The sequence below is a fragment of the Macrobrachium rosenbergii genome, chromosome 4 (assembly GCF_040412425.1).
Source record: "Macrobrachium rosenbergii isolate ZJJX-2024 chromosome 4, ASM4041242v1, whole genome shotgun sequence".
Taxonomy (NCBI): domain Eukaryota; kingdom Metazoa; phylum Arthropoda; class Malacostraca; order Decapoda; family Palaemonidae; genus Macrobrachium; species Macrobrachium rosenbergii.
This window is the reverse complement of record NC_089744.1, coordinates 57,712,282-57,739,441: the sequence shown is the minus strand read 5'-3', so window position 1 is coordinate 57,739,441 and position 27,160 is coordinate 57,712,282. Positions and strand designations below refer to the sequence as shown.

Sequence of the window (27,160 nt, the reverse complement as noted above, 5' to 3'; positions counted from 1 at the left end):
GATTTTTCAAATCATTTTTAATCCCAGTTTTCCTGCATCTTGTTTAGAGTACTCGAGACATCCAGTAGTAGACCGTCTGTCTGTCTCCCTGTTTGTCTGTCGTCTAGTCCTCTGCATGTTCGTCTGTCCAATATGGCTAAAGTTTTGCAAAGAACTATAATTTTAGTATCACTGAAGATAACAACTAAACTATGGATGATGGGTATTCAACATTTTCTGCGATGAACCCAAGAAATATTATACTTGAGAGATCAAAAGTCAAATAGGACTGTAATCTTGGCCACAACTTTTGATTATACACGATAAAGACGTCCAGTTTGTCCTGCAAATTCTACTAATGAAACCAGCGAGCAGAGTGAGGTCAAAGTCAAGGTCATATTCATAAGTCAAAATACAAAAAGAAATTCGATCTGGACTATAACTTTTGAAGTAAAAGAGATAGAGACTTCATCTATGCAAACTCCATACATAATGCTGAAGTGACGTCAGGGTCAAATTCATACTTATGGGCCAAAGGTCAAAGCGAAATAAAATCATGGCGATAATGTTACATATAAGATATAAATTTCATTCATACTTAGTGTGAATTCTGTACCATCTAAGCCGATGTGCAAACTGAGGTCAAAGCAGTCATTACGAGGGTCAAAAAAATGAATTTAACCTTAGCCATGACATTGGAACTGTACAAATCAAACTTCATTTCTTTCATGCATACTCTATTCAGAGTGAGGTCAAGTTTCAGGTCATAGAAAGACAAAAGGTCAAACTTAAATATAAATGATGACCATAACTTTTGAACTATACATGGCAGAGACTTCATGCCGGGCACGAATACGTCACAAATAAAGTTTATGTGTAAAGTGAGGTCACGGTCAAGGCCAGGCTCAAGGGCATACTTAGACGTGAAATATCAATTAAGAAATTGCCATTGCCGGGCCACTGAGTTTCCCAAACATGTCTTGTACATTTATGCATTCGTTTTATGCCAATAATAGATTGACCTTGTGAGATGTAACAGTTAACTTTCTAAATCACAGAACTTAGCCATTTTTTAAATGGAGTAAACCCTAAAACTGCTGATAAAAATGCGGTCGTAATTGGAACTTTTTAATTAAAAATGTCTTTAATTCATACTATTTGTCTTGACATCGCAAATTACTCCACACATATATGTGTATGTACGCACATCACCGTGATTCATATACAATCAGAAAGCTACAAACGTCCTTTAATATCCAATTCACTCTACCTCGGAAATAATATATTTTCATATATGTTACCGAAGGAATTTTTAGTGGATAATAAGTCCGTCGTCCCGTGGGATCGAACCAGCGACGGACGAGGAATCAGGACTACAGTGACACACTAACCAGTCGGCCACAAGAGGTATAAGTGAATAACATCTCCCATCATCTCACCCGTCGAACTCAGGTGTTTTGCGTTTGGAGACGATATCCACCCACCTCTACCATGTTGACCGTGTAGTGCGTTTGTCGCACGTAGCCATATTATGACTATTTATCACATCACCGTGATTCATATACAATCAGAAAGCTACAAACGTCCTTTAATATCCAATTCACTCTACCTCGGAAATAATATATTTTCATATATGTTACCGAAGGGGAATTTTTTTTAGTTGATAATAAGTCCGTCGTCCGTGGGATCGAACCAGCGACGGACGAGAATCAGGACTACAGTGACACACTAACCAGTCGGCCACAAGAGAGGTATAAGTGAATAACATCTCCCATCATCTCACCGTCGAACTCAGGTGTTTTGCGTTTGGAGACGATATCCACCCACCTCTACCATGTTGACCGTGTAGTGCGTTTGTCGCACGTAGCCATATTATGACTATTTATCACATCACCGTGATTCATATACAATCAGAAAGCTACAAACGTCTTTTAATATCAATTCACTCTACCTCGGAAATAATATATTTTCATATATGTTACCGAAGGAATTTTTTTAGTTGATAATAAGTCCGTCGTCCCGTGGGATCGAACCAGCGACGGACGAGGAATCAGGACTACAGTGACACACTAACCAGTCGGCCACAAGAGAGGTATAAGTGAATAACATCTCCCATCATCTCACCCGTCGAACTCAGGTGTTTTGCGTTTGGAGGCGATATCCACCCACCTCTACCATGTTGACCGTGTAGTGCGTTTGTCGCACGTAGCCATATTATGACTATTTATCACATCACCGTGATTCATATACAATCGAAAGCTACAAACGTCCTTTAATATCAATTCACTCTACCTCCGGAAATAATATATTTTTTCATATATGTTACCGAAGGGAATTTTTTTTTTAGTTGATAATAAGTCCGTCGTCCCGTGGGATCAACCAGCGACGGACGAGGAATCAGGACTACAGTGACACACTAACCAGTCGGCCACAAGAGAGGTATAAGTGAATAACATCTCCCATCATCTCACCCGTCGAACTCAGGTGTTTTTGCGTTTGGAGACGATATCCACCCACCTCTACCATGTTGACCGTGTAAGTGCGTTTGTCGTCACGTAGCCATATTATGACTATTTATCACATCACCGTGATTCATATACAATCAGAAAGCTACAAACGTCCTTTAATATCAATTCACTCTACCTCGGAAATAATATATTTTCATATATGTTACCGAAGGAATTTTAGTTGATAATAAGTCCGTCGTCCCGTGGGATCGAACCAGCGACGGACGAGGAATCAGGACTTCTGTGACACACTAACCAGTCGGCCACAAGAGGTATAAGTGAATAACATCTCCCATCATCTCACCCGTCGAACTCAGGTGTTTTGCGTTTGGAGATATCCACCCACCTCTACCATGTTGACCGACTTCGTTAGTGTGTTTTTCACTGTAGTCCTGATTATTTATCACAATCGCTGGTTCGATACAATCAGAAGCTACAAACTTATTATCAACTAAAATTCACTCTACCTCGGAAAACAATATGAAAATATATTATTTCGAGGTAGAGTGAATTGGATATTAAAGGACGTTTGTAGCTTGATTGTATATGAATCACGCAGATGTGATAAATAGTCATAATATGGTTTAACCGACAAACGCACTACACGGTCAACATGGTAGAGGTGGTGATATCGTTCCAAACGCAAAACACCTGAGTTCGAATAGTTGATGAGATGATGGAGATGTTATTCACTTATACCTCTCTTGTGGCCGACTGGTTAGTGTGTCACTGTAGTCCTGATTCCTCGTCCGTCGCTGGTCGATCCCACGGGAGACGGACTTATTATCAACTAAAAATTCCTTCGGTAACATATATGAAAATATATTATTTCCGAGGTAGAGTGAATTGGATATTAAAGGACGTTTGTAGCTTTTTGATTGTATATGAATCACGGTGATGTGATAAATAGTCATATTATGGTTACGTTGCAAAAACGCACTACACGGTCAACATGGTAGAGGTGGGTGGATTCGTCTTTTACGCAAAACACCTGAGTTCGACGGGTGAGATGATGGGAGATGTTATTCACTTATACCAAGCTTGTGGCCGACTGGGTTAGTGTGTCATTTAGAGTCCTGATTCCTCGTCCGTCGCTGGTCTGATCCCACGGGACGACGGACTTATTATCAACTAAAATTCCCTTCGGTAATATATATGAAAATATATTATTTCCGAGGTAGAGTGAATTGATATTAAAGGACGTTTGTAGCTTTATTGTATATGAATCACGGTGATGATAAATAGTCATAAATGGCTACGTTTATCATAAACGCACTACACGGTCAACATGGTAGAGGTGGGTGGATATCGCTCCAAACGCAAAAACACCTGAGTTCGACGGGTGAGATGATGGGAGATGTTATTCACTTATACCTCTTTGTGGCCGACTGGTTAGTGTGTCACTGTAGTCCTGATTCCTCGTCCGTCGCTGGTCGATCCACGGGACGACATGACTTATTATCAACTAAAAAATTCTTCGGTAACATATATGAAAATATATTATTTGAGGTAGAGTTCAATTGATATTAAAGGACGTTTGTAGCTTTCGATTGTATATGAATCACGGTGATGTGATAAATAGTCATAATATGGCTACGTGCGACAAAACGCACTACACGGTCAACATGGTAGAGGTGGGTGGATATCGCCTCCAAACGCAAAACACCTGAGTTCGACGGGGTGAGATGATGGGAGATGTTATTCACTTATACCTCTCTTGTGGCCGATTTCGTTAGTGTGTCACTGTAGTCCTGATTCTCGTCCACGCTGGTTGATCCCACGGACGACGGACTTATTATCAACTAAAAATTCTTCGGAACATATATGAAAATATATTATTTCCGAGGTAGAGGAATTGGATATTAAAGGACGTTTGTAGCTTTCTGATTGTATATGAATCACGGTGATGTGATAAATAGTCATAATATGGCTACGTGCGACAAACGCACTACACGGTCAACATGGTAGAGGTGGGTGGATATCGTCTCCAAACGCAAAACACCTGAGTTCGACGGGTGAGATGATGGGAGATGTTATTCACTTATACCTCTCTTGTGGCCGACTGGTTAGTGTGTCACTGTAGTCCTGATTCCTCGTCCGTCGCTGGTTCGATCCCACGGGACGACGGACTTATTATCAACTAAAAAAAATTAATTTTCGGTAACATATATGAAAATATATTATTTCCGAGGTAGAGTGAATTGGATATTAAAGGACGTTTGTAGCTTTCTGATTATATATATATATACACACATACGGTACATACTTACACACACACACACACACACACACACACATATATATATATATATATATATATATATATATATATATATATATATATATATATATATATTTGTGTGCGTGTTTGTCTGGCGATGTAAAGTAATTGTTTTTGAAAGAAAATCCACGAAAGATATCATTAGCGTCCTATGACAACAGAATAAAAGAAAGGATGGATGAACCAGCCAGAGGGTCTTTTACAATATAAAAATGAAGAGATAACCTCATCTTGACATCAGTAATGCAATGACTGTCATTATTTCAGAGGCAGGGCGCTTATCAGACGTCACTTGGATCTCTGTTATTTCCATGTGATTATTATCTTTCGTCGTGAAATACAAAAACGAAAATTCATCTCCCACTAATACACCTACTGAGTGTGATGAACTGCTAAGGAAACAGATGCTATTTTGAATTAACATTTCAATAATGGGAAGGTTTACAGATTCATAGATGAGAAGTCTTTTTAAAAAATTGACCGTGACACTTCCAGTATTTGCTTTAACTAAAAACTTACTTCATTCGGATCATATTATGAAACTATTTCTGAAGAATATAATTCGTAGAATTATACTCTCCTCAGTCAAAGACATCTCTGCACACGCGCACGTTACTCTCATCCGAGACCAAACATATAACGACTGTTTTCACCCAGCGTGACTTCAGGGTTGATCTTCGATTCAAAATCGGGGAATCGAGGTTCCGATGGCCTAATCAAAGGCCTAAAGCTGAGCAAATAGTCACGACTTAGCATTAGGTGATGCGTACCGTCACGCAAGGCTTAGTCTCATTTTATTAATTCATCATGAAAACTCACGTCTTTCAGACCCAAGAACATAAACAGGCACGGTGTTCATGAAGTGACTGATAATTTCTTTCTATATTTTTGGATGAATGTGAGATATCCAAGTTGATTTTCCTCCACTAAACGGTCCACTAAACGCTAAGAAACGATTGTTCAAGACACAGTTCACGTCAGTTGAGTTTAGTTTCATCAGCAGCTAATTTTATCAAGTGTAGCACAAGCGGTTTTTAAAAGTGCTCTTATTTGAAGAAACTAATTCTCAGATAAGATCATTCTGAAAGCTAGTTCGATCAATTATTACTTGCATTAAAGTGTACCTTTACTTTATATCTCTCTTTCTCTAATGCCACCAAAGGGAGCACCATCATTTCTGTAGCACCAATTTAATATTACTTGAAAAACAAATCGAATAATGGATTTCGCTTCTGAATTTTCAAATGTTCGCAATTTAAGATATGGCTGTCAACAAAATTCCCAGATGTATTCGGTGTATGAAAAATGTATTACCAAGGAAACTTTTATGTTCCACAGAAATATGAAGAATGCAGTTAAGTTCTGAACCTCAACTTAAACAATAAACTAAGGCACTGAAACTGAAAGCCGGAATCTGAAATGAGGGCAGATTCATATGCGTTCGTTTACAAGTGCAATATATATTTAAAAACAAGCTGGATAGAAGGCTGGATCCATTTAAACCTTTTTCTATGACGTGATTGTGTAATTAGAGTAAATCATAATTAGACAGGACTAATCACTGACATTAGAAAATCGACCCACGTAATTGATCGCATCAGTTCTTTATAATCGGGTGAAATTCCCGTCGTTGGAACGGACATTTGGCCTGTTATTAATGACGCCATCCGGAATTGCCACTAATCTTCTCGTTAAATGCAACTCCATAAAATGCAAAGCAATAATCCCGCTGAAGTGACAAATGGCCGGAGGAGAAATATTTCCGGTCGGGCATTTGCATCCATACCGACACCATTTGTGTCGACGTTTATGGAGATAATTGTGATCGATGCCCAGAGTCGAGTCTGTCGAGGTCTGGCGAATCTGTTCGATGCCCGGTTGTATGTTGTAATGAGCGTTGCTGATACTGATATTATCATTATTAATATTATTAACATTATCACTGCTTTTCTGATACCGGTTTAGTGTTTAGTTCTCAGTTCAGTCTGGATTTAGGATCTTTCTTTGAATGACCTCTCATATTTTATGGTCGTCTAAACTGAAAATATAACAAACTCTATCTTTTATGATAGACGATCCTGGAGCCTTACCGACATACCATCCTTTTTCTCCTTTCTCTTTATTTCCTTTTAATTTATTGTAAGGATTTTTGGACCCTAAAATCTCTCGGTGACATTTACCAAAGCAATAAATTATAAATCCTATAGCTTATTCAAGGTCATGCCGTATTTTGCCTACAACAAAACATCCCTTTCCGTTAATTTAGTCTGAGAGAAAATTCAATCTTGACAAAATGCTGAGTCTAGGAAGTCAGAACCTTGAAAAAGACTGAAAGTGGAAAAGCAAGATCACCTTCAGTGAGGCAAGGTCAACCCTGTGACCTGGGCTACCTATCTGACCAAGGACCGACGGCTTATGGACTACAACAAAAGGAAAGAACCTTCAGTGCGTGTACCAGCTTTCAAAAGCATTTTTTTACTCAATTACTGCCAAGCCTAACTTCACCAGACACAGGTGTCGCCATCTAAAGAGCTTTTGTTGAAAATGTGGCAGCCCGTCTATCCCTAAATTGCCGGTTCCGAAGGCCTTGCATTTAAATAAGGAAGTACAAGGGAAGGCACGAAAAATCTGAATATTGTAACAGAGAAACAAAGGAAATCCTTAGACTTGTAGGCTTAATCTGTAACCACGCAATTCATGTTACTGAATTTGTACTTTGTAGTTCTATTCTGTGCCCGTATCAAGAAGTTTACCTCCTAACTGGGTTAGGCATAATTTAGGAGACCAGATCAAAATTCAGTTTATCCTAATCATCGTGATGACTTCAGCCTGAGGTTGGTATTATACTAGTAGTAATAAAGTATTCAAATCTGATCATATACATCGTTTTCTCTGAACTATCTTATGACGTGTATTACGCTTATATCAGATTAACGCATAGAAGCATGCAGAACAAGCGCATGTGCACACACACACACGCACACATACCTGTGATACCTGGAGCAGCCGAAGAAGCAAGGGCATTTGTATCCTGTATACATGATCATTCCTTTAGTTATCCACTCTCTCCATTTACAGAAAATGCCGCTCCAACAACGCCACCCTCCCATTTCTAAGATCACTGTTGTCTGCGATAGGTAACAGATGCCAGCAGCATTTGATACTCAGCGATGGTCACCTAGTACAATAAGGAAAAAGTTATTTAATTAGCTGGTCAAAAGATTTTCGATTTAATAAACATGTTAATGCCGTCGGCATGTGCACAAATGTATACCTGAATATTCTGCGTGTTTTTCCTTTCCCCATCAGAGGAAACAAGAAAATTCTCTACTCAGCTGCGAGAAAAGAAGGAACAAAAGACAAATAGCGCCGTGGCTGGACTGGTAATGACCAAGGTCAGACACAGAGCGGCCCAATTATTTATCCCTCTTCTGCGAATCACGACATCCGTGCCAGACCAGGTTCGACATTTTTCACCTATACCAGTGACATCCAAAACTCTCTCTCTCTCTCTAAACATCGACACACTAAGATGTGTCACCTGCGATTAACTGTTGTGTGTGTGTGTGTGTGTGTGTGTGTGTGTGTGTGTGTGTGTGTGTGTGTGTGTGTGTGTGTGTGTGTGTGTGGCAACAATACAGCAATACACTCAAGGTTTCGGTGGTAGCTGTGGAACAAATTAATATTTTTTTAATAAACTATTTGAACTGTCAGTTTCATTTTCATTTTTCCTGCTCACTTCTGCAATCCATTGCACATCTAATTGAAATATGACTAAATCAAGTGCGCCGACTTAATTATAAGATTTCTATATCTTAGATCACCGCTTTCCCATTAAAATTGACCTTCATTATCTTGAAAATGTACCCTTTTTTCAGTAATAATTTTACTTTGGTAAGCTTAATTGTGCACAGCACAAAGTACATTGTTTAGAATTTTTCTGCAAGGTATGATTAAGACATTATACAATCAGACAGCTGTTATGCTGTAGGGAAAACACAGCAGCTTAAAGTTTACTGGCGCGCTGCAAGAAAAAGAGGGACGTTGCAAAGCTGGAAACCATTCACAAAGAATCAAGAAGTTAACGGCAAGAGCAGCAATATATGGCAGCAACTAACTGGCCAAAACGGAAAAGCTTCTGCCTAAAAATAATAATATAATAATAATAATAAATGAATAAAAAATAAATAAAATAAGCACACTTTTAATGGCTCATAACATGAAGTTTTTCAGTCTGAAACACCTTCCAGACATAAGTACAGCAGAACTGCTAAGTAAAAGATTACATGAAAACTTGAAAAAGTGCCTCAAGGAAAACTCATTTGGATATTTAGTGTTATACTTCCCAGACTATTACGTACTAGATATCCACAAAAATATGTAAGAGGTTGCATTCGCTCATTCTTCAAAAATTCCAGAAAAAAAAATGGATTATGAATAAAAAGGCAGAAAAATTATCCATGAAACACTGAAACACACTGAGACCTTCGATGAATATGCAACAAGGCAGAGCGAACTTCAAAGAGAAATGATTGAAAAGAAATTGTCTGATATTTAAGTGGGAATACTTATGTATGAATAGGAGAGGAAGAGGTCTTCTGAAGGTAAAAGTATTTCCAAAGTAGGAATAGATATGGACAGAACAATGTGTAGTAGAACGCCACCATGAATTAGTAAAGTTTTGCCGGCTATAAAACACAGAGAAGCAACATACGGTACAGTAATAACTTTGTCGGAGAGTAGGTGAACTCTTAGATAGAGATATCCTCAAATAGTGCAGCAGATAATTGCATATTTCATAAGAATCGTTCAGATAGTGAAACAAGCATGAAATTTTGCACAAGTGCTCTTTAAAGTTCCCGCTATCAGAAAAGGGCGCTGGCCACGCAAAAATTTAATATGGCGGCCAAATTCCAAGATGGCGGCCAGTATCGACAGATTTTGGCTAATTTTTCACTAGAATGGCATGTATTTGCTTCTAGCAATATGGTAAAGCTCTTCCATACTATTTCTTGTGAATATTATGTTTCTGTAGCTTCCAGTACAGTTTACCTTTAAATATAGGGGCTATATGGCTGCCAAGAAAAGGTAGAAACAATAATTATAATGAGAAATAATGCCCGTTCAACAATTATCGTTTTAAGCATGGATCTTGGTTTCTGTGGTTTTAGATCCTAATGAATAACTCATCAATTTTGAAGGAAAATTAATAAATGTAAAAGAGTGTATGTCTGCACACAACCAGGGCACACTGGTGACATCACTGCTGTGTAACTCAGCATGGGGTTCAGTGCCAGCTAATCCAGCTTTACTAATCCTGTAGTCTTAGACTAGTAGTTGTAGTATAGTTTAGTTTAGTGTCCCAAATGCTTTCTAACAGCCCCAGACCAGCTATAGTTAGATAGCCGCACCTGAATAGACAGGATGTGCCATAGTCACCCAGGAAATAGATGATGCAGTGAATCTGACGTGGTCAGCTCATCACGCTTCAATGAAGAGAAGCCCAGAATTTGAAGTAACCATAACTTCATTGCTTCCTCTCCTGCGTGATCAGGCTCATTCTGTTGCTACGATCAAACACGTGATGCAGAAAGTGCAGGATGTCACTGATTTTCTGAACCCTGGCCAGATACCCATAATCACAGCTGATCAGCCAATCTATGCCGTAGCAAAGCAGGTGCAGTGGCAGTGGCCTGATCAGTATGGCGAAGACAAGTATCTGGTAATGTTTGGTGGTCTGCACATTGAGATGGCAGCAATGACATCTCTTGGTACTCTTCTTCATGGCAGTGGTTGGACAGGAGCTCTGGTGGAGGCAGGAGTTGCTTCATCTGGAACTGCAGAATCCTTCCTGTCAGCTGCAAGTGTAACCAGGACACGGCAGATGCACCAGGTTACAGCCTCTAGTTTGTACAAACTCCTGAGGACAGCATACACTGACTACTGTGCTGAGAAAGCAAACAACAATGAGCAGGCATTAGAGTTTGAGGAGTGGTGTGACCTTCGAAGACAGCAGAGTCCACAGTTCCACTTCTGGCACATGGTGTTGACTATGGAACTTGTGATATTCCTACTGATCAGGTCCTTCCGTGAGGCCAATTTTGTCCTCTACTGCCAGGCATTGCATGAGCTGATACCCTACTTCTTTTCCAACAATAATACAAACTATGCTCGTTGGCTGCCTATTCACCTCAGGGACATGCTTACCCTAGAGAGTTCACACCCAGAGTTGCACAAGGAGTTCAAGGCTGGCAACTTTGTTGTGCACAAGACCAGTCGCCAGTTCTCAGCAATGGCTCTTGACCAAGCTCATGAGCAGACCAATGCCTTTATAAAGGCTGATGGCGGAGCCATTGGGCTGACTGAAGATCCGTCAGCACTCAGAAGATGGATGGTGGCTGGCCCAGAGATCATCCGCTTGGTGTCTGCATACGAAACAGAGGTTCAAAGTAAGGAGTCTAATGAGCAGACAACACACCATGAACAAACACCTCATGCGCAGAAGACATTCTTGGAGAGAGTCAGCAAGCTGTCATTGGCTTTGCAACACTTGGGAAGTCCTTTTCAGGAAGAGCCAGGATCTGTATTCCATTGACAACAAAGACATTGCCCACCCCAGCTCAGCAGAACTTCTACAGACACACCTTGACAGAGGCCGCACTAAATTTCAGAAGTTTTCAGACTCTTTGGCAAACAATGCAGTCTCCTTCTATGAGCCGATAAAAGAAGAACAGAACTGACTTCTTCAGGCAAGAAGCTGCTCCTGTAGAACAGTCAAAGCAGAAACTTCTGAAGGAGGATTGCCAGCTTTTCTCAAAGCTATTTATATCCTGTCAGAGCCGTGAATGTGATCTGCAGGAATTCTTCCAGCACGAGAATCAAACATTCCCAGCTTCCCTTAGTGAGGGTGGTAGGCTGTACACATGTCAGAAGTCTCAGCTGACCTCGGTCCTGGAGAGTCATGTTACACTAGAAGACAAAGAACCAAAGACTGATGTCCTCATTGTAGATGGATCAGCTTTGGTCCATGCCTTGCCACCAAAGAAAGGAAAAGACCTTTGAGGGCTATGCACTTTGCGACTTCTTGCCTGTGATACAATCCTATAGCAGCAAGTACACATCATCATCTTGTATTTGATGTATACAATACATCCAGCCTCAAAGCTGAGACCAGGCTCCAACGTGGTCAAGGAGGAAGGCGCAAGGTGACAGACAAGAACACAATTCCATCCAACTGGCGCAATTTCCTAAGACACGATGCCAACAAGACAGAGTTGTTCCAGTTCTGGCAGACAAAGTTGCCCAGATGTCTGCCACAAATGTTGTCATTGCCACGAAAGGGTCTGCTGTCCTCAGCACTCATGAGGCTAGTCTTCAGGGACTGGAAAAGTGCTCTCATGAGGAAGCTGACACCCGCATCTTTCTCCATGCCAAATATGCCACAGAACATGGAGCCAAGACCATCACGGTTAAAGCAAATGACACAGATGTTCTTGTCGTTGCAGTCAGTGCTTTCTCCACTCTCCACAATCTAGGGCTAGAAAGCTATGGGTGGCATTTGGCCAAGGCCAGAGCCTGCGCTGGATTGCTGTGCATGACCTGTGCAACTCTCTGGGCCAGGAGAAGGTGAATGGCATGCTCTTCTTCCATGCGTTCACAGGCTGTGATACAGTGTCAGCCTTCCGGAGCAAGGGCAAGAAGACCGCCTGGCAGACATGGAACATCTTTCCAGAGGCCTCCACTGTGTTCTCCAAACTGAGTCACTACCCTCTCAGAGTGGAAGAGAGTGACCTGAAGGTCCTGGAGAGGTTTGTCATACTTATGTATGAAAGATCCAGCACTGCTGGCACTGTGGATGAGGCTAGACTTGATATGTTTGCCAGAAAACAAAGGGCATATGAGGCCATTCCACCAACCAGGGAGCTCTCCTCCAACACACCAAGCGTGCTGCGTACCAGGCTGGTTGTGAGTGGGGCAGGCCACCCAGTGTCAGCCACAGCCAGAGAACCCTGCTGAGTGGGGATGGCAAAAGTCTGGTGAAGCATGGCAAGTCCTCTGGACAACCAACTCGCCCTTAGCCAAGAGTTGCCAACAGCTTACCAAATGTGGATGCAAAGCAGGCTGTCGGGAAAAGGTGCAAGTGCTACAAGCTGGGTCTTCCCTGCACAGCTCTGTGCACTTGCAAATGTGAAGTCTAGATAAATATTGCCCTCTCTTCAGTAGATAATCTAGCTTGAGCATCCAACGTGTCATGCTATGCCTACCTTCTTATCCTCGAATTTTTCAAAGGTGTAGGTTGAGAGACCTATACATAGATTGGTTGCGTTTAGTCCATATTTCTCTTCTTTTCTTTTTATGGTTACAGTCTTAGACACAATGTTGTATGTGACCATACCATTACTATTTCAGTTGAAAATAGCATATTAGTTAAACTGTCTGATCACATGAATATACCATTAAATAAAAACAGTTGGTCTCTATGTCTGCTAGCGCTGTGGATAGAAAAAAACTTTTATGGCAACCATTTTGTACGCCATCTTGGTTACAATTCATTTAGTAAGGGTTTTCAATAAAATGTGTGGTATGGAACATTTTTATAACCTAAAGTCGAGGTTTAAAAAAAAAAAACTGGCATATTCCATCCAATAGATGCTCCCAAACCAGTGAATCTCAACATAGATGGCGGCCATTTTGAAAAATAGCCGCCATCTTGGATTTTCAGGTGGCCAGCGCCCTTTTCTAAGAGAGCGTAGTCTTAGGAATGTTTGTGCCAAATTTCATGCTTGTTTCACTATCTGAACGATTTTTACAGCAATCTGCTGCACTAAAAGGAACTCCGAATCAGAACCAATCATAAGCCACGAAGGGTCAAGAATAACGGCAAATACCCTAACATCCTAAGAAAGATATTTTCAGTTGAGTACACTTTGTGGAAAGTCACCCCTTCTGGAAACCGTGACACTGCTTCATAATTTCAAAGTAAACTTTAAATACGAGCGTTTAAGATGTGAATAAGATGATTGTAAAGGCTCTTCTTGGGAGAGGTGATATCTTATTACATTTCTCTATTACTAGATAGGTTTTGGTCTGGTAAGTTTAGTTTTTACAACAGTTCATTTTTTTCTGTTTTGACCTTAGGTAGACTTGCGAAGTAGGTGCAGTAAGAACATTAATTTTCTGACATATCGAGTTAGGATTAAACTACAAAGGCAGTTATAACATTGTTTTTAGATACGTTTAGGTTTATTTTAAAGACTTTCTATCGATGTTCTCAAGAGATTTTAAACATAACTAAAAAATTCATGAATTCTCATATCTGAGTTGCTGAACGAAACGAAATTTAAATCATAAGACGAGTTTTCTGAAACCGAGAGAAATTTTGCCTTTGAAAGTTACCGATGATTCTAACACATTTGCATTGCAAATATTTAGGTCCTAATTTTCCAATATTTTATCATTTGAAGGGATAGAAGTAGGCTGAGATAGGGAATCCTCCAGATAATATCTTCCCATGATATAAGCATAAGCAAACAAATAAGTCTCTTGAAAATATTGAAGAAACTTGACATGAAAAGGGAAAGCACTCACATTCCTATAAATGAACGATGACGAAATTTAGGCTATAAATCCAAGCATTTGAACACTTCCAGTCACTCGGCGTTTAAGACAGTGACAAGAGTGAATTCCAGTGGTTGGAAAGCAAGATAAAAGGATCCAGAAAGTAAACGAAATGAAGTAAGATCCAAAGATGAAACTGGAAGAAAAATACTTCCGGATAATAATGTCCTTGTACACCAAAGCAGCACATTAAATTTTAAATGATATGCAGTGCTTAGTAAATGGAAATGGCTACGTATTATTATCTCCGGTGGAAAAACTCTTTTCTTCTGAATGTCACAGTCATTAAAATCTTTTTGTCAAATAGGCTATTTTGGCTTTTGAAAGGATTAAAAACATTCATACTTTGATATAGAATAAAAGAGTATTTGCGTTAAAGTACAAACAGATTCTTAATCGACACAATGTTTCTGTTGCAGTATAAAACAACTAGACACTTTGGTTTATTAAAAATGGATAACTTTTTCATACGAAATCTAGGATTTATTTATATGCAACCTGAGAAGTGGGAATTGAAGAGGATTTTTATTTCAAACCCTTTACTCTGGTCAAGTCAACATACTCTTTGTCACTCAATAAATGTATTACAGAGGCTTGGTGGTAAAAACTTTTCATTTTCATCTTATGAAAAAAGTTTTCTTATACTTCTATTAATTTTGCGTGCATTTTCGGCTCGAATTCAGATGAAAATAATCCAGTGCAAACTTTCTGTCTTCAACTATTCCTGACTTTTAAACTAATTCTCAAATCCACTTCTTAATGCATTACAACTGTCATTGCTGAGCTAATGGTGAGGCCAAAGCTTATGCATGACAGACAAATTCCTAAGCAACTTTTGCAATGGCATAACATCAACAGTAACAACAGGGACATCATTAACATAAAAATAAATAAACTATTGTAAAATCAGAGATTTTTGTCTTGGCCTAATGCCCTCTGATATTAAAAAATCATCATTCACCCTAAAATGTGAATAGATACCATCCCTATTATTTTTTAGGTGTAAGTTATCCCCAGAATAAAATGAAATTATTATTGATTGGTTATTTGCGGTTACAAATAAAGTTTAAAAATGCCATATACAAAAATTAGTGCCAAATAATACACACACACATGCTGTATATATATATATATATATATATATATATATATATATATATATATATATATATATATATATATATATATATATATATATATATATATATCAGAAAATAAACATTTTTACACCGTCCCTGAGTCATAAATTAAAAAGCCTGTCTATCATCACTTAGGGGAAAAGTTCATGGAGACCATCACTTGCTTTTCATTATCATCCAACAAAGCCGGTTATGAATTTATAGGTGACCATAGCTGACTTTGGATTCACTTAAGTAGAAAGTATCTGTTTCTTCATTGTACAGTAAATCTGGGTTAATTTAACAACAAACTACCCATGATCAGTTTGACATCCCAATTCAACAGCAGATTTTGTCCTAATACTGGCGTTCATGACATTTGAACAGCCTCTCTCTTTCCCTTATCTTTTCTGACCGCTGTCAAAACTGAATACCTAAACCAGGCTGACTGAGCCTTAATAACAAAGGTCCGTTTCCCTTACTGTAATGGTAAAGTCTCAAATTCAGGAGCCCTTCGTTGGCTGAGTCGGTTGAGCTTCGGACTGTCACTCGATGGGCCGGAGTTCAATTCCCCTGCCGGCTGATGAAGAGTTAGAGGAATTTATTTCTGGTGATAGGAATTCATTTCTCGCTATAATGTGGTTCGGATTCCGCAATAAGCCATAGGTCCCGTTGCTAAGTAACCAGTTGGTTTTTAGCCACGTAAAATAAGTCTAATCCTTCGGGCCAGCCCTAGGAGAGCTGTTAATCAGCTCAGTGGTCTGGTTAAACTAAGGTATACTTAACACTCAAATTCAGCTTTCAATTGATACTTAGTAGTAACCAAATTTTTACAGGATGCCCTTTTGTAATCAGTGCTACTGACACACTTAAATAGGATCAGGCTGGCTTTTCACGAATAGATCTTAAAGGCTTCATAAGACTTCTTCCATAATATTTTTATTTCTTCTTGACATCTTGTAATCAATCACACGCCAGTATATTCATTTTAACTCGAATTTCATTAATTTAGTTTTAACTTGATTTGCTTTCAAGGAAATTATTTTGTTCTAGGTTCTATAACAAGATGTGCAAGAAATGCACGGCTCATTGATATATACAAAGAAAGGCATCATCAAAAGTGTCATTTTGGGAAAGATTATATTACAGCATGCCCATCTCAGCTTGGCTTTAGTAATTCATCACAGGTTTCACATTAAAAAAACAAAATTATCCGCAAGGACCACCCAGTTCCATCAAGGATTCAGAGGAGGAGAAATCTAAGGGAACTAATTTTAGGTGATGGCCGACATATTTCCCTGAGGAGAATGGAAAGAATCTAAATGTACAAGAATCAGACCAAATAAGAGCTCAAAGCGACAAACAACCGACTCTTCAATTTCGGCTTCAATTCAAGTTGCACGAAGTTCCTGAACCCAAGCTGCCTAGGTGACAGGGTTCTTTTAATGCGCAATGAAGATCTCGCTCTCATCAGAGAAAGTGATACGAAAAGAAAAGAGGTGACGTCACAGTGATTGGAAAAGCAGGAGACTCTTGACTGGAAGAAGCGTTTGGGTTTCCGATTGGAAAGAAAGAATTTAAAATAGAGGGTGAAATGAATACTACTTGTTTCGTATGGTGCCTAATTTCATTCAATCATCCTACCAAACCCCCTACCCCTGAAATAGGAGCTTTCCATAAATTCATGGCTGAGGTTTCTAACACGCGTGATAATCATGCCGCAGGTAATGAAAAGCCATCTTTTTCTTATTTCAAATAACATACGGTTTTTGAAGAATCGCCATATAATAGTGAGATTTGGAAATTTAATATTTATATACTGTAAGCGGGTTACGTAAAGAGTCACATAAATAGTAAAGGGCTATCCTAAGTCAAATATCATTTTCGCCAGCTTTGGGCGTTAAAGGGAGAAATATTTACCTTAAGTACAATTATTAATTGCATATGATCTCTGCAAATCAATCAAACCCTCAAGAGCCAATGATCTCACTTGAGAAACAAGTTTTTCAAAAGGGAATTTTGTGGGGGAAAAAACGGAGAAAAGGATAATTACTGAACCGCGCTGAGTAGCCTACATCGAAGAGCATATCAAGTAAGAAGTTTGGTTATCATCCTTTGTTGCGTTTACTACCACAGCCTCACAGTATTCCTGAAATCCCCTGAAATGAAACTCATGAGCAAGAAAGAAATGGTGACTATCGACCTAACTCTCTTGAGGAAAAACCGTATTCTTCACCAGAGAGAATTTTTTCAACTTTCGATAACTGCAGTTACCTGTATGAATCAAATCAAGTATCAAAGACGCTCAGTTCGAAAGACACGTGCAATATTTAGAATTACAGCAATTGCAATAGTTACGAATTCGAGGAAGTTCCCGGTGATGAATGAATATGATTCAAATAAAGCAAGAAACGCAGTGGAGCGACAAATTCCTCGGTAAAGCCCTCAAACTCTGAAAAGTAAGATAGTAAAATAGTCGCCTTATATTGAAATTTTTTTAACAAATATTATTACATTGAGATGTCCCTCTTGATTCGCATTACTTAAGACGTCTGGTTTATTACTGTACAGCAATGGGATATCCTCGATTAATCTAATTTTACTGTGTGGACTGGAAAACACATAGCTACTGTATCTTTCCTCGTGTGAGACCAAAGGGATAAAAATAGTACAGTAGTTAATTTTCTATTTAATTGAATCAAGTATATCTCTGCATGTTTATTAAAATTTTTTTCCTCATATTCAGCCACCTTGTAAACTTCGACGGAAATAAAGTTAATAAAAAGAAAAGGATAATTTATCTTAAAATCTGAAAGGTAATGGCATGCCATGAAAGCTTCGCTCACCTTTAGAGTTTTTAATGCTCCTGAAAGACGAAAGAAGCGAGCAGCTGGAAAAGTCACTTGTTCTGAAAATTCCAAACAAGAACTTGTTACAAAAAAAAAAAAAACCACACGCGTCTTCGTGACAATGGAAGACATTTACCGAACAGAAGATGAGCTGGACGTTAAGTGAAAAGTTGAAAGAGCAGAACTTATGTGCCTTTAGACAAGTAAAAAACAAGCTGTCGTTAAATAGAGCGACATGAGGATACTGGACTTATAAGGAAGGAATATCTCTTAGAACTTCCGAAATGTCCCTTTGTTTCTGCCATTCTTTCCTTCTTAGTCGGTTATTTCAGTAATATCCGAGGGATATTTATTGCCCTGGTTGGCAGTAAAACCGATATTCCAGGTAATCATGGGCAATAACGTCGGTAAGAATAACCAGAGTGATATAGTCATGATAATACTAAGACTTTGTTATAAAATATCAGCCATTTCCAATACGTTCAAGTATTCTTATACGCATTTAAATTTCTTTCATCAACATCTCGCGGTATTTCCTCATTGACTGCTATCATTGAAAGTAATACACAATAAAAACACCATATCAATCATGCCTACCATGCAAACGATTTCAACTACATAATTCAGTTAGAGCACAAAATTTGATGACAAAATGTTGTTAATTTTATCAATTGCTTATCGGCGTTTGCAGGCATACGTGGCTTAGAGTGGATTTATAATCTAGAATCTATATTGTAATCTAAGCTTAACAAAAAAAAATAATATTACAGAAATAATTATTCGTATAGCTTCATACAAGAGGAATTCTAATGTTTACCTAGTATGCCACCTCCAAGTTACGTGAAACAAGTTAATATTCGTCGATCGCAATGTCATGATATATATCTTCTAATAAAGCAGAACGTCTTGCATTTTCTCTTGACACCTTTATCACACCTTGCTGAAGGTTTCAGGAGGACCTGTTATTCCACAGATTAGACAGACGGATTTTGGATAACTATGATATGTATCTAAAGTCAATCTTCCATCCTGATTCAAAATGTGCACAACGGACAATACCTAGCAATTAATTGTGTGTGAAATTGTGCCATTGTATGCATTTAATGTCTCTTTCATTATCCAGTTTCTATACATCAATATATATTATCTAGGAATGACAGCGGAGTAAATGAACAAAGAAAAAATTTATCCTTTATCCCATCCCCGAAACAATCGTAAAATGAACAATAATGAAAATCTGTTTCAAAAGCCATAATTACATTGACCGGAGGACGATATTCATGATGAAATTAATGTTTGGATACAATGCAAGTAATTTACAAAATTATTGCTAAAGGTCGCTCAAGAGCAGCAGAGGCAAGGGATAGGTCACTGCACTGTCAACTATGTTCTATAAACACATGATCAGCAGCGAAGTCTACCGTACGCCACAAGCTACGGCCAGGGGAGCTATCGTGTGAACCACACGCTGTAATATCCTGGCAAAACCACTGGGTTACATACCACACTACTGTTCTTATGTCAGTATGCCAAAACGACATGGTCATGTATGGACATTTCACGAATAACCAATCTAAGGAGTACATGACACGCCACATTTCTATGTATGAGCATCATTCCTTGCCAAGTGAGTTGACTTGAAGTTTAGAAAACCTACCTTTCTCAAAATCGTGACCGAACGAAACACGCATCCAATTTGCGACAGATACCAATAAGAAAACTCATAGTAGAATATATAAGCGGGAGCGTCACTCATTATTTGTCCAGTAACAAAAATTCTATTATGTTTTTTGTCGGAGTTTGGAGGCATGCGTGGTTGGGGTTGATTTCTAATCCAAATTCTGTGTATAACCTGTCTAATTAGTGCATTACAAGCATTTTTTTTTTTTACAAATGTCGGAGAAATAATTATACCAGCAATATATCTCATATACATATGAACGCAGATTATCTGTTCGGCCAGAATATAGGAAGTTCTAGAAATACATTACGGTTGATATATTATTAAGATATAATAAAACGCAACTTTAGCATGTTTAGCTTAATTTTAAGACACGGTTCATGGTTCTTTTCGGATAAGAAATAAGTTAAATTACAATTCATGAGATCTGGCTAAAAAAGATTATCACTAAAGTGTACACTTATTTACGTCCAGGTTCGACTAAAACGATGTCAGAAAGGATTTTTATTTGTTAGTTTACAATTCTGGTGTTACTTGATTTAACTACAGTACTAGGCCTGAATCACCTAAACTCTTGCATGGTAGTCACGGTGGATAGACTTTTAAATGGGGTGAAAAAAAAAGGAGGGCATAGCCTACGTTAAAAATCATTACAACTAGGTAAAAAGATATCAAAAGGAAATTCATGAAAACTAACAGGCAGAGGGCGTTATAGTACTGCAGGATACTACCACATAACGTAATGAACACTGCAGGCGTTTTGCCTGTTAAACTGACAGCCTTTAAGACTGACATGACGACGTTGCTGCAGAAACTTTACACTGCACTCTGCCTTGTTTTTCATTTCGTTTTGAAGCAACCAGCAGACTTGTGGTGGGTGCTCTGTCATTCTAGACTAGATTAGGTTTAAAGGGAAAAGTCAGAGTTGCAAAATAAAAAGTTTCAAAACTCTATTGAACTACAGTTCTTACGGTTAAGCACTGCGAGGTTTACTGTTCTAAACATAGGCCTATACTAGTTTACTGTTCTAAATATAGGCCTATACTAGGGTAAGTGTGAATGTAACGGAAAAATAAAAAATGTGCATTGTTAACATAGAATGAAGTAAACATTAAAAGTTACACTTTCAAAAGTCTTGGAAGAAACTACAAATGCCGATGACAGTACAAACTACAAACCATGTCCTGTCTAATCGACAAGGATGTACCCACATCACTTTGGTTCCTTTAATACTGTCGATGTATCAACACAACTCCTGATATTGAATATACATAAGATTGCTGCTAATTGGATTTTAAAGAAAATTTCACAGATAACTTACTAAAGTGCACGGTGGCCATTAAGTGTTTAAACCGTGACTTTCGTAGAGAACACGAGTAAAATCCAACTGAATTTGATTCACCTGTTCAGGCCCGACATGCTAAGACTAATGAAACCAAGGAGACCGAACTGTATAACTCATCTCCGTCTCATGAAGTAGTTCGATTTCGTTATCATGATGTTCAATGAAGATTCACCTTATGCTCTGTGCATATTCATACATTTAATGTTTTTAGTATCAAATGTCGTCCTTTTCCTTTACTGGCTATAATTATATCATATTATTGATAATTATCCCTATTACTAATTCGTCCTATCCATTTATTGTTCCGCTGTCTACATTTTCGTAGGTTGATGTTCAAAATGTTTCTCATTTGTGACGATGGTTGTGGTTGTTCGCTTTATTTTACAGTCGTATTGGGAATTACTAGGATTTTCCAATATAAGGGTTAAACTTATATTGCTCGCTAAGCATTGTAAACTGTATTGCACATTAGGCTGAAGTGACACGGGCTACGGAGACATGAGTAGGAGAAAAATGACAGGTGCGTCGAATTCCAGAGACAATCGTTCGTTATTCGTTATATGTAATCGACGAGTGTATTGACTACAAGTTTATTTCTTGAGAATAGGAATTGCCACGTTTATTCTGGAAATATGAAGTGGTTAATGTATGAAAGGCATATATTTAATTGAACAGCGAGGATTGTTAAGTGTGTAGCAACCCTGCCCGTCGATTACCAATCTTGGTAAAACAATAGGCTCTTTACTTTATAACAGCATAAGCTTTCCTCGTTTAAATTGAGACATTCCCCAAACCGGGTATTATAGTTATATGTTGATTTCGACTACATGGTCCTATGTTTCATTAGTTATTTTGATGCCATTTTTGTACTGAAGTGTTAATTGAATGGCGCTTGGAGAGAGAAGGCTAGATAATGAAGAGGGAGAGTGAACAATCTGAGGGATTGATGAAGGCAAATTTTGAAGAAAAAATAACGTGAGTAGGTAAATGGAACCGGTTCACCTAAAGAACAAGGTTTTATTTATTCACTTTATTATATCTATGATCTAGCCAAGAGTCAGACATACCCAACTGCTGGAAAGATACGATTGTCTCAAATAATAGAATCTGACATTGTGAACCAGTTACTTGATTTTCCGGACTCCAAGACATGGTATGGAACGTTTATGGAGAGAGGTCAAAAACAGTTTCCACGTTTGGACGGTGAAGGAAACGCTTTTTGGCTACTTGGCTGGAGCCTTGGTCATCATACAAAACATTTCACCAGTTTTGATTAGGAGCAGTATCTCCTTATAAATCATGCAGTCTGATCATTTCCCGCAAATTGAAGGTAAGTCTTGACTGTAAGGTAGGACACGATAATTTAGGTTAATTCAGGGGTAATTTTTCGGAAAACTCCACCCAGCCATTTCGGAAGGCTCCAGCTAGCCATTTTTGCATGAAAAACATTGTGGGTTTTTCATGCAAAAATACCTAGGAAATGGGTTTTTCATGCAAAAATAGCTAGGAAATGATAGGGCAGTACAAGAACCAAAAACTACCAACCTAACGTAACCTAGGGGTGTTTACCAGTTACAATTTTGCCGTATTATCAATGACAAGGGGTGGCTGCCGGTATTGTCTTACCTTATAAGTCGTAATTTGATTAATTATTTTTCCCTGTTATTAAGCATTTGCGAAGATCATGTATTGCGATAAACTTTTTTGTTTTGATGTGTTTTACCCAAGAACAATATAAATTATAATGTGGGAGGTGGCTGGAGTCTTCCGAAAAGTAACCAAAGTAGGCCTATATAAGCCGTTTAACTTGATTCATGGTTTAAATGGGGTATATCTGGAGGTGTTAAACTGGGATTTTTAGTATGAAAAAAATTAAAAGGATTGGATGAAATGTGGGAATGGTTATCCCATGTACATAGACCTGACCTTTCCACTACTAACTCAACATATCCAAGGTTCTGGTCCCTATTGACCAGGGTGGTTTTGCCTCACCTGGAACTGCTAGCTCCCCTCCCCCGCACCCTAACCTAATCTAACCTAGGGTGCCATGAACTATGCAGCAGTGATACTTACAAGAGATATAACCTTGTGTAACATTACCTTAGAGGTGCTATGGCCAGTATTTGCTGTGGTTGTTTAATAAAAATACTAATTTAATTTATTTGGCTGCTGAAAAATTTTACTGCCATGTTTTAAACCCATAATGTAACCAAAAATAGAAGAGGGCTCCCCTATTTGTGCTACAGTAGCTTAAAACACCCAGAATTTAATTTAATAGGTTTTAGTTATCATCATCATTAGAATATTCATTGTTTATAAAATTTTCACAACTAGCCTATGCAGTAATATTCCTGGCAGAAAGAACTTAGATAATTGCACAAGTATTTTTAATATTTGCATATAGACTACCAGTGAGAGTAGGATGCATGCCTGTAAGTACCACTGCCACTTAGTCTTTTGCAAAGCAAACCCCCACCCCCATCCCCCCAGCCAGGTAGGACTGGGTGTCCTAGGTTAGGTTAAGATACAGTAAGAAGTGATGTATCCCCGTAATTACCATTGCTTGTTTACAGCTTTTTGTCTTTTCACTTTTTCTTCTGCTGGGTAATTTTCTTGATTAGATGTTGGAATCATGGACAAGTAAATGTTACTTTTAAATTTATAATCAGATACAAGACAAGTGTGAAATTTAGTATTCTGATTGTTTTCCATTTCTGTTGGTGGTGTAATGAGTTAATGAAGCATTTCTATTGGAAATGCACCATTAGCTCATTACAACCCCCCCCCCATCCAAAAGTAATGAGAAACTGAATCAGAAAACACGGAATTTTGGGTGGAGGAAATGAGAACCAGTAAAATAGAGGGAAATATGTAACCTATCGAGAATTTTCTCAGCGGGAGCTGATTTTTATGGTTCATGCCTGATGGTTTGGGCTGGGATACATAGTCAAAATGACAATGATTCAGAACCAAAACTTATAGGTGGAGACTATGCAAACAAATGGGTTTTTTAAAGCTTTATTATTACAAAAATAATCTACGAGAAACTGCCATACCTTCGTACATTTATGTTAACAACTAAACAAAATGACCAACACAATTCAGTAGCAATTCTAACGAAAGCTAGGCTAACAATGATTTGGACCGCGTGGTCCTAAAGAACACATGAATTGAGATCACACACAAAAAAGGGGGATTTACGCTGACTTTCTCAGTGGTGTGTGTCACGCCATACAACGTAGCTTTTGTACTTATTGAAAGGTTAATGAATTTTCACAAACATTGGAATATTCTGGAAGATTCTTGGACCTCATGGGCATCTTTCCTAAGTTAAATGCATAGTAACTTACAAGATGTTTCAACACAACGTGCTTCGATCACATGTTCAGTGGACATGTTCAATGTCCTTACTGCGATGAGGATTGTGTAGATAATTCAGGATAATTGCTAAGTATCGGACGAGGTTGCTGGACACAAAGCTGCAACCAACCAGCTTTTTTTTTTTTAAAGCTACCTGCAGCACTTCCACTTATAACAACGCCTGGGAGGAGAGTGACGCTGTCGGCGCACGCAAGGGTATTTATACCCTTGGTTCCAGAACATTCCATGATTCTGGAATCGTAAGAAAATTTTCCAGATGGATTCTGCCATCTCAAACACATCAAACCATATGAGTGCAGCCCTCAGCGTCCATTATAGAATTTTACAGTAGCTTACAGCAAAAATTACATCACCTAAAATCAAATAAAAAATTTACGTGCTGCCACATTAGTGACGACGACGTATACCCCTCCACAGCCCATCCAATTGCAACTTTGAATAGTATTGGACAAATAAAACGACTGGGAGGAAGTTTTATGTTGGCAAAAATCCTACAGTAAATTTTTGTCAACATTCTCCCAACCAGACGATCTGACAGCAAGGCAGAAAAAACTAAAGAATGAGAGCTGAAGTGGTTAACACTCCGTTTTAACTCATGGCCCAGGTGCAGATTTGGAGGCCTCACAAATTGCACCTGGCTTGCTATACAAGCAAGTGCATTTAACACTACTTCATGTCTCACAATTCAACACAACATTACAGAAATCAACCAAATAAACGTGAAATACACATAATTGCATATTGGTGTTCCTCTCACTCGGTACCACGCAAATTCATCAACCTAATTTAATCACAAGGTGCCCTAGACCTTCTCACAGGCACAGTTCCACTAGCACGTTCCTCCTCAAAGAACAGCGTTCATAACTCTCAAAATACTAGTCAACCCTCTCGTATCAGTGATTTCATTTTCGCTCGTTGAGCGAGAGCAGTTTTCCTTTTGGACCTATTCCCAACTCTATCAAAATTCACTGTAATCTGTTTATGGCTACTGTCTTCACCCAGTGTCTCTGGTACATGATCAGTTACTTCGTGATTGTCAGTATTCACTACTGCATTGTCACTATCGTTCACAACATGATTGATATCTCATTCTACACGTACGAGTTCATTCTCGTTATTCACTGCATTTAACGCGACATCACTGCTACAGTCTACATGTCGGTCATTTACCTCTAACAGCACAATGTGTTCAATAGGTGCAAGACATTCCTCACTTTCACACAATACTTTGGCAGAACGTACAACATTGTCTTCTCAGGGATACAGTTGCACAGCTTTTCCAAGAAGCCAAAATTTATGCCGGCTGTCGATCTTCTTCACTAAGATGATGTTACTGCATTGAAGTGGGGTCGGCATTCCAGGGCCAAAATCATGACATTGGCATAGAGCCTGTAGGTACTTTGTGCTCCAACGTGACCTAAACGCATGTAGAACGTCAACCAATCGGAAGTATTCAGCACAAATCTTCCTGTCAGTGAAGGTGTCTAGCTTACCTTCGTTTGGTGCTGCGGCTGGCAGCAAGTGCATAGTCCTACCTCGTAGGTGATGTGACAGACTTAGGACTTCATCCTCTCGGCCACCACCACAATACGTAAGAGGACAGTTGTTGATCACACGCTCGGCCTCCTTAATCAATGTTCTTGCTTGTTCCTCTGTTGAATGGGACTACCAGGGCATGCTTTGTCACCCCAGTTAGTCGTTCAAACATTCCACCCTTCCAGGGCGAGCATGGAGTCTGGAATTTCCAGCAAATTCCTTGTGGGCCGCTTCTTCTTCACAAAGGTTAGCCAACAAGTTACTTGCTGAGTTGAATGTAGCATGATTATCTGAATACATCTCTGCCAGTGCACCCTGACAGGCAACAAATCTATAAAGGCACAGGATGAAGGTGTTAGCACTCAGGTTCGTTACCAGAACCAAGTAGAAGGCTGAAGTGCTGAGACACGTAATTAGGAGGATGTAGGCATGACCCACCTGGATGTCAATTGGACCTGCATGATCAAGCCCTACATGGTGAAATGGTATCATCAGTCACTTGCGGGCTCGGTAGCTGGGGTTGAGGAGGTTGTGACAATGGAGCTCTGAGCATCCTTTTACAGTACAGTCTAAACAGCTACTAAGGACTCTTTTGGCTATCACTCTCACTGCTGGCGTCCAACACTCTTGCCTGAAAATTGAGATAAGTGTATTGATGCCACAGTTAAGATTGGTGTCATGAGTATGCTTGAGATACAGCAATACAAGCTTTCCCCTTAGGGGGCAACAAAATCAAATCAATTCTTGGTGGTACTAGCGTGTTTTAATATATGCCTAGAATATATTATGTTATTTTGATTAAATTTAATTGTCTGGCAGAGTTAACATTGTCTTGAGAAGCTTCTCCACCTTTTTCTAATTCTCT

General features: G+C 38.9%; 2 long non-coding RNA genes across 2 annotated transcripts in view; one reads left to right on the top strand and one right to left on the bottom strand.

The window, feature by feature from the left end:
- Positions 1-21,476, bottom strand: part of LOC136834950 (uncharacterized) — a 322,137-nt gene extending 300,661 nt beyond the window's left edge. Inside the window, exons 1-2 of the long non-coding RNA XR_010851935.1 lie at positions 21,355-21,476; positions 7,756-7,945 (exon numbers count right to left, since the gene is read on the bottom strand). This is a non-coding gene — a long non-coding RNA (uncharacterized lncRNA). The remainder of the gene's footprint in view (positions 1-7,755; positions 7,946-21,354) is intronic.
- Positions 21,477-21,683: 207 nt separating this feature from the next.
- LOC136834946 (uncharacterized) overlaps positions 21,684-27,160 on the top strand; it is a 60,400-nt gene continuing 54,923 nt past the window's right edge. Inside the window, exon 1 of the long non-coding RNA XR_010851929.1 lies at positions 21,684-22,708. This is a non-coding gene — a long non-coding RNA (uncharacterized lncRNA). The remainder of the gene's footprint in view (positions 22,709-27,160) is intronic.